This window comes from Octopus bimaculoides, chromosome 10 (assembly GCF_001194135.2).
Source record: "Octopus bimaculoides isolate UCB-OBI-ISO-001 chromosome 10, ASM119413v2, whole genome shotgun sequence".
In the NCBI taxonomy this organism is placed as follows: Eukaryota; Metazoa; Mollusca; class Cephalopoda; order Octopoda; family Octopodidae; genus Octopus; species Octopus bimaculoides.
Genome location: NC_068990.1, coordinates 25,334,107 through 25,341,493, shown reverse-complemented (window position 1 = coordinate 25,341,493; position 7,387 = coordinate 25,334,107). Strand labels below are relative to the sequence as shown.

At 35.1% G+C, this 7,387-nt stretch overlaps 1 long non-coding RNA gene across 1 annotated transcript in view; it reads left to right on the top strand.

Annotated features, from left to right (window-relative positions):
- Positions 1–7,387, top strand: part of LOC128248849 (uncharacterized) — a 19,986-nt gene that overhangs the window by 791 nt on the left and 11,808 nt on the right. The window lies entirely within an intron of this gene.

The window sequence follows — 7,387 nt, the reverse complement described above, 5'->3', positions numbered from 1 at the left end:
TATATAAATATATAAATATATGCGTATACACACACACACTCACAAACACACATATATGTGTTTGTGAGTGTGTGCATGTTTGTGTCTCCTTCTCTTGACATTGAGTGATTGCTGTATGTGAATGTCATTAATTTCCAATATTTTACAAATACATGACTGACTAGGGGGAAATACTACCTTCCTTGGAAACAGGTATGGGTTGGCAACAGGATGGACATCTGGCTGTAGAAAATCTACCTTAATAAACTTTGCCCAACCCATACCAGCATAAAAAAAGTGGACACTTTGCTCGAGCATTGGGCCTCATGGAGGCAGTGACAGGTGACCAAGACCTTTGGCAATATACTGTGCTTGTTCCAAGGCGGTGAGCTGGCAGAAATGTTAGCACATTGGGTGAAATGCTTAGCGGTATTTTTTCTGTCTTTACATTCTAAGTCCAAATTGTCTTTCATCCTTTCGGAGCTGATAAATTAAGTACCAGTTGCATACTGGGGTTGATCTAAACGACTGTCCCCCCCCCCCAAAAAAAATTTCGGGCCTTGTGCCTAGGGCAGAAAAGAATATACTGTGTTTGCATTGACCTGTCAAGCTAAGTGAGACCGTAGTTGTGGCTGACGCCAGTGTCAGGTCAAATGGCACCCATACCGGTGGCACATAACAAACACCCACTACACTCTTGGAGTGGTTGGCATTAGGAAAGGCATCCAGCTGTAGAAACCTTGCCAAATCAGATCAGAACCAGGTGCAGCCCACTGGCTTACCTGTTTGCAATCAAACCATACAACCCATGCCAGCATAGAAAACAGACGTTAAATGATGATGATGACAATGATGAATGATACTTATATATATATACATAAATATATGTATACACACACATACAAACACGCACACATAATTACATAGACTCGAGTGGCACAAAGCCACCTCCCTCAGTACCACTCCCTCTCCATATATATATATATGTATGTATGTATGTATATATATATATATATATATATATATATATATATTATAAACATACCTATACAAACGTGTGTGTGTGTGTTCTCTATGTGTATGTAGCTCTGTGTGATATTTAGTATGGTATGTTACATTACATTAACGGGTTAATAGTGATGTCCTGCTGTTTTTGTAACTGTGAGAGACGCTATTATGTAAGCAAGCCAGCAGGTTTGTCTTGAAAGCCCCTGTCATATAAATATGTGATCCTCTTTTATATAGGCTCGCATGATTTTACTCTCTAAGATAAATGTACTCATGATACCTGAGGTTTAAGAATGAAAAAGGTGGGGAAAAAATGAATGTTGGCTAGACAAGAAAATAGCATTTGAAAGGATAAAAATTTTGCTAGAATAATTAACATTGGCAACAATTTTTGTTTAATTACATTACTAGCTGTATATATGTAGAGGTGCGGCAGATATGTAGACATGGAATGTAGTCTTTGGGGTGTTTACTTGCATGCCTTTATATTCTGGTTTCAGATCCTACCCTGGAATCGACTTCATTTTTTGGCCCTTTTGCTGTCAATAAAATATATATTATTCTAATACTAAGATAATAAAAATCCAATAAGTAGTTCAAATCTTCTCAGCATAATGCTGTATCCATTGCCAGGACATTTATCTGCTAAATGACCCAACCCACTTGTCGATAATTACATAATGCAAAATAGGGTCAAAATTCTGTTTTGTATAGAGCTAGTATTGATGAAGAATTCATTAGATTATAGTGGTGAGTTCAATTCTTTGAATGGAAAGCAATTATTGATTGGTAACATTCAGGAGATGATTAATCACTCTGCAACACTTAATGCTACAAAAACTGGGGATAAGCCATGATAATGTGGACAAGGATTAACTTCAAAAGCTGATGGAGTAAATGAAAAACCATAAAGGGTTTAATAATCTTATTTCTGCATTCTGTGTTCAAACCTCAGCAAGTTTCACTCTTGAACCTTCCTCTCTTACTTCTGAGACTGAGTGTTATGCAAGTAACATTGATATAAAGAGCATGCACATTCAATAAGAAGAGGAAGAGAGAGAACAGCCATTCGGAATAACTTACAGGACTATGACTAAAAATTAGTTTCTTTGGTTATACATTACAATCAAAGAAACTAATTTCTGAAAATACACAATTGGGAAAAGTTGCAGAGCAGTCTATAGAGAAAGAAATTTGTGAAAAGACATGAACGATATGGAAAGATACTTGAAACCTGACAGATTGAATGTAGACCGAAATTCTACAAATGCTGATAAAACTTTTAATCACTGGTTTAGAACTTTCACCAACTTTATAGATTCATTACCAGGGCAGGAAGGTAGGATTATCAATAAACTCAATCTTTTGATTAATCATGTGGAACAGAATGTATACAAATTCATCAGTGAAGCTAAGAACTACGAACAAGCTGGGAATACACTAAAGAGTGTGTACATTAAACCAAAGAACATCATAATAGCAAGCCATCTTCTAGCCACAAGAAAACAGAAACCAGAGGAATCTCTAGACCAGTTCTTAAATGAACTCAAAATATTAGTGAAAGACTGTGACTTTGATGCAGTGAGTGCTGAGCAGTACCGGTCTGAAATGATTCAAGATGCATTTATAAATGGGCTCACTTCGAATCAAATACGACAAAGACTATTAGAAAACAAAAGTGTCGACTTCAGTACATATTCATACATTGACACTACCTGTACAGATGCAACGGGTCAGATGACAAAATGATCAGAGAGCAACATGAAATGAAGTGCTTTGCTCAAGAATACAATGCAACACCTGGTCTGGGAATCAAACCCATGATCTTGCATTCATGAGTGAACACCTTAACCACTGAGCCATGCATCTTCACACATGTATATATATGTATGTGTGTGTGTATATATATATATATATATATATATATATATATATATATATATACACACACACATACATATTTGCGTGTGTATATATAAATATGATATATACACACATTTTCACATATGTATATATATGTGAATATATATATACGTATATACATATTTATACATATATATATGTATATATATATATATATATATATATATATATATATATATATATATATATATATATATATATATATGCACATATATACATTTATGTGTATCTCATGTGTGTGCGTATATCTAAGTGTATATATACATACATACATACACATGCATGTACACACACACACACACACGTTTTTTTCTTTTCTTTTGCTTCTTAGTAAAACTAAGAATGCATGATAATCTTTATTTATTTGTTTTTCTTAATCTTTGTCTTCTACCGTAGGAGGATGTCTGCCTGTTGGAACCTTTTGGTATTTCAGGAATTTATTGGGATAATGACGTTGAGAGATCTGGAATTTGCAGGAATGCTGAGAAAATGGCTGAGTGTAAAGTGTTGCTATCTAATAGCAACAAATGCTCTTGCGTGTTTCTTGCATATTGTCTGTGTCGATGCGTGCATGTGTGTTTCTTGTAGGTATGTGTGTGCGTGTGTGCATGTGTGTTTAGAATTATGGGAGTTTGCATGCAAAGGTGTGTATTTGTGTGTGCATGTGTATTTGTGAATGTATATGTATTTGTGTTCTCTGTATGTATGCATGTGCATTTGAGATTTTGCATAAATGTATGTGTAGTGGCATGCATGCATGTGTTGTATTTGGATGTATGCACGAACGCATGTTTCTATGTGTTTGCATACAAATATGTGTGTGTGTGTGTGTGTGGAGGAGTGCATGTTAGCATATATGTGTATGTGTCTGTACTGATGTGTTTGAGTGTGTATGTGTGTTTGTATATAAATGTGTGTGTGTGTGTAGAGGCATATATGTATATATTTGTGTATGTATGAATTAATGTTTCTCTGTGTGTGTGTTTGTATATAAATTTGTATGTACAGAGGTGTGCATGAGTGTATATGTATTTCTGTGTGAGTGCTAACGTGTACTTGTGTGTAGTGTGTGATTGCATGTGTGTGTGTGTGTGTGTGTGTGTGTGTGTGTGTTTGCATATGAATTTGTATGTGTAGAGGCTAGCATACATAGTGTATTTGTGTGTGCAGGTGCTTTTTTCTGTGAATAGGTATATCTATATGTATGTGTATGCATGCGTGTGTGTGTGTTTTATGTGTGTATGTGTATATGCTTGTGTTAGTGTATAAATACATGTGTGTAGAGGTGTGCATTCAGGCATGTGTATTTGTGCTTACTAGATATATTTGCTCCAATGTGTGTGTGTGTGTGTGTGTGTGTGTGTGTGTGTGTGTGTGTGTGTATTTGTGTACACGTGTATGTGAGCAGATTTGTGTGTAGATGTGTGTTATGTGGGTATATGTGTTTGGGTATGAAAGTTTGTGCATTTCCGTGCATGCACATGTGTTTATGCATGTGCTCATGTGCATGTGTGTGTGTATGTGTGTGTGTGTGTATGTAAAAGGCATTCAAAACTTGGTTTCTCACACATATATTTGATGCTTGCTTCTGATAAATCTTGAAATATTTGGCGCAGTTTTGTGTGAGACTTGGGTATTAAAAGAGATATATTAAAAAAGAAAGAAAGAAAGAAGTACAGACAGGAAAAAGGAAGAGAAATAGAGAGGGAAAGAAAGAAACTAGGGAAACCTCATGGAATTCTCTAGAAGTGAAGTTACATTTATACCTAAGCTGATATTTAACAGTAAAATAGCAGCAGGATTTGTATAATCGGTAGAGTGCTAGTAAAATAAATTGATGTGTATTGTGGTAGCAAAAGGTAAATAGTCTGTATATGACAAAATGTAGCAAGAGATAAGATGTCAGTAACGCTTATAAGAGAAGCATTTAACTTGTACATCGAGGGACTAGAGAGCAGAGTTAAGAATCAGTGACTCATGACCATCTGCTGGATTCCTTTATAAAAGAGTTTCTGAATTATCTCACTCCTTTCTTTTCCCAGGGCCTGACAGCAGGCAGATTTGTTTCAGGTCATTAAATTTCTATCCAAGTTCCTGGCTGTCAGATCTAACAGATATAGATCTTTAGCAGGGAGACCAAACTGATAGTTTGGTAACCCGCTAAAATAAACATTAAAAATCGAAAGGAGGAAATAAACAGCTTTGCAAGTTTAACTCAGTGTTTATTGAACAAGAAAGGTGCGAAATTTAAGAAGCAACTTAGAATATACATGTCTGTGAGAAGACATAAACAAGAATAGCAAAAATCTACTGTACCAAAAGAACTGGTAATACATACATTACAAGTATTGATTGCTGCATAATTCAAGAATGTGAAATGACATTAAACATTGTATAAGGTAAATGAAGGTTTCTACAGGAATGCTATAAGTCATATTCACTTAGAGAATTTATATACAAGAGGATGAATTATGATGTCGTTGTTGGTGTTAGATGCAGTAAAGAGCTGGAAGCAGCGATATTGGCAGTGATGAATTTCATTGTGTTGTAACGTGGAGAAAGTGAGCAATAGCTTCCTGGAGGTAATGCAAGCTAAACCCCCTAAGCAGAGAAAAACTGATCTATTTAAAGAAATTGCTAGGCTCCACAGAGATGTGAAAGGTTTTTCTACCAAGAGAACATGTTATCCATTTGAGTGCATCTGATTGCTTGACTGGGTAATTTGGCGTAATTGTTTAGGGAACAAATTGCACCTAAAAACTAACCAATCAGAGCAAATGGTTAAAACATGATCTTTATAGATAAGTGTTCTCTGCTACATCCAAACAACAACTATTAATAAAAGGGAGAGAGAATAGTTTGTCATTTATGCTTTTGTCAATCCATTCTGCTACAGATCTCAAGATCAATATCAGTGGAAACCTAGCAGACATTCAAACTAGACATTACCTGCATCAATTTCACAACTTTAGGAACAACCAATAAATATTGTGGGTCTTGTCACTCTTTGGTTTGCTAGTTTTGGTCATGGTCTGTGCTGGGGCAGAGCTTTCAAGGATTTTGTTGAGCATACAGACGCCAGTACTTATTTTCAAGCTTGATATTCATGTTATCAATTTCAATTTGTTGAACCACTGAAATTTGAGACTAATCTAAGCACAGACATAGATACAAAAGCAAAAATACAATATGTAAACACACACACACCCATGCATATATGTATGTTTATGCGCATGTGTGAATGTGTGTTTTTGTGTCTCCTTGTCTTGATGTTATATGACAGTTGCAAATGATTGCCACTGTAATGCTAGCAGTATCATTCAATTTAAATGTCTGGCAAAGGGGAAATATTACTTTGCTTGGGAACAGGTAAAGGCTGACAACAGGAAAGGCATCTGGCCATAGAAAATCTGTCTCAATAAATTGTCTCACCTATACAAACATGGAAAAATGGACGTTAAAATGATGATGACAAGCATACACACAAACACTCACACACACACGCCATGCTGGGCCACTGAGATCTACAAGTTTTTTTCATTCTCTCTCTGTTTATTTTCTCTTAATCCTTTCTGTTGAAGAGCATAGGCTTGAAACGTAAAAAACTTTTTCATTTTTCCCCGAGCGTCAAACTAATACACTTGCTTGTTGTTCATACACCCGTCTTCGTCTTTTGCTTTTCTATAAATTTCAACTGTGTGTGTGTGTACATACATTATATATAAGTCTCACTGAGAGATTTAGAAATTTATTATTTCTAATATATATATATATATATATATATATATATATTACACAAGAACAAATAAATGAGAATGCCAACAGGAAGAAAACCATTTCCTGTAAAAATTTATTATCACGTAACTACCTATTCATCTACATCTAAAAATGTGTGTGTGTATGCTCTTATGTACATTCATATGACTAAACAGATAAAATGCACAGAGGTATAAATATACAGCAAGATATACTGATAAACAGACAAGAGAACAAATGGATAGGTACAATGATAAACATTAACACACACGCATTTTATATATTTAGTTTTACTGAAGCTGAAAAGACTAAACTGTTACTCAATGCTTCACTTAACTTGATCATCAGACAATATATTTTTTCCAACAGATTCCTGTTAGTTTCGAAAGTATTAATGCCCTGTCCAATCAGCGGATCTTTTTTAAAACGGGGGCCACATTTTTCATTAACGAAACATTTTGAAACTTGGAACACTGGTAGAATGTGTCATATAAAACATCTTTTTCTCTTAGTCTTCTTAAAAAAAAAAGAAATCCATAAATTATTCCATGTTAAAGTTGTCGTATTTCTGTAATTTCAACCAATCACTGACGTCCATTCAGCCGATATACATTAAGTGCCGACTACATAAACAAACGATTCTGAAACAATTAACCCTAACCCTAACCCTAACCCTAGGGTTAGAGTTAGGCTTAGGCTTAGGCTTAGGCTTAGGGTTAGG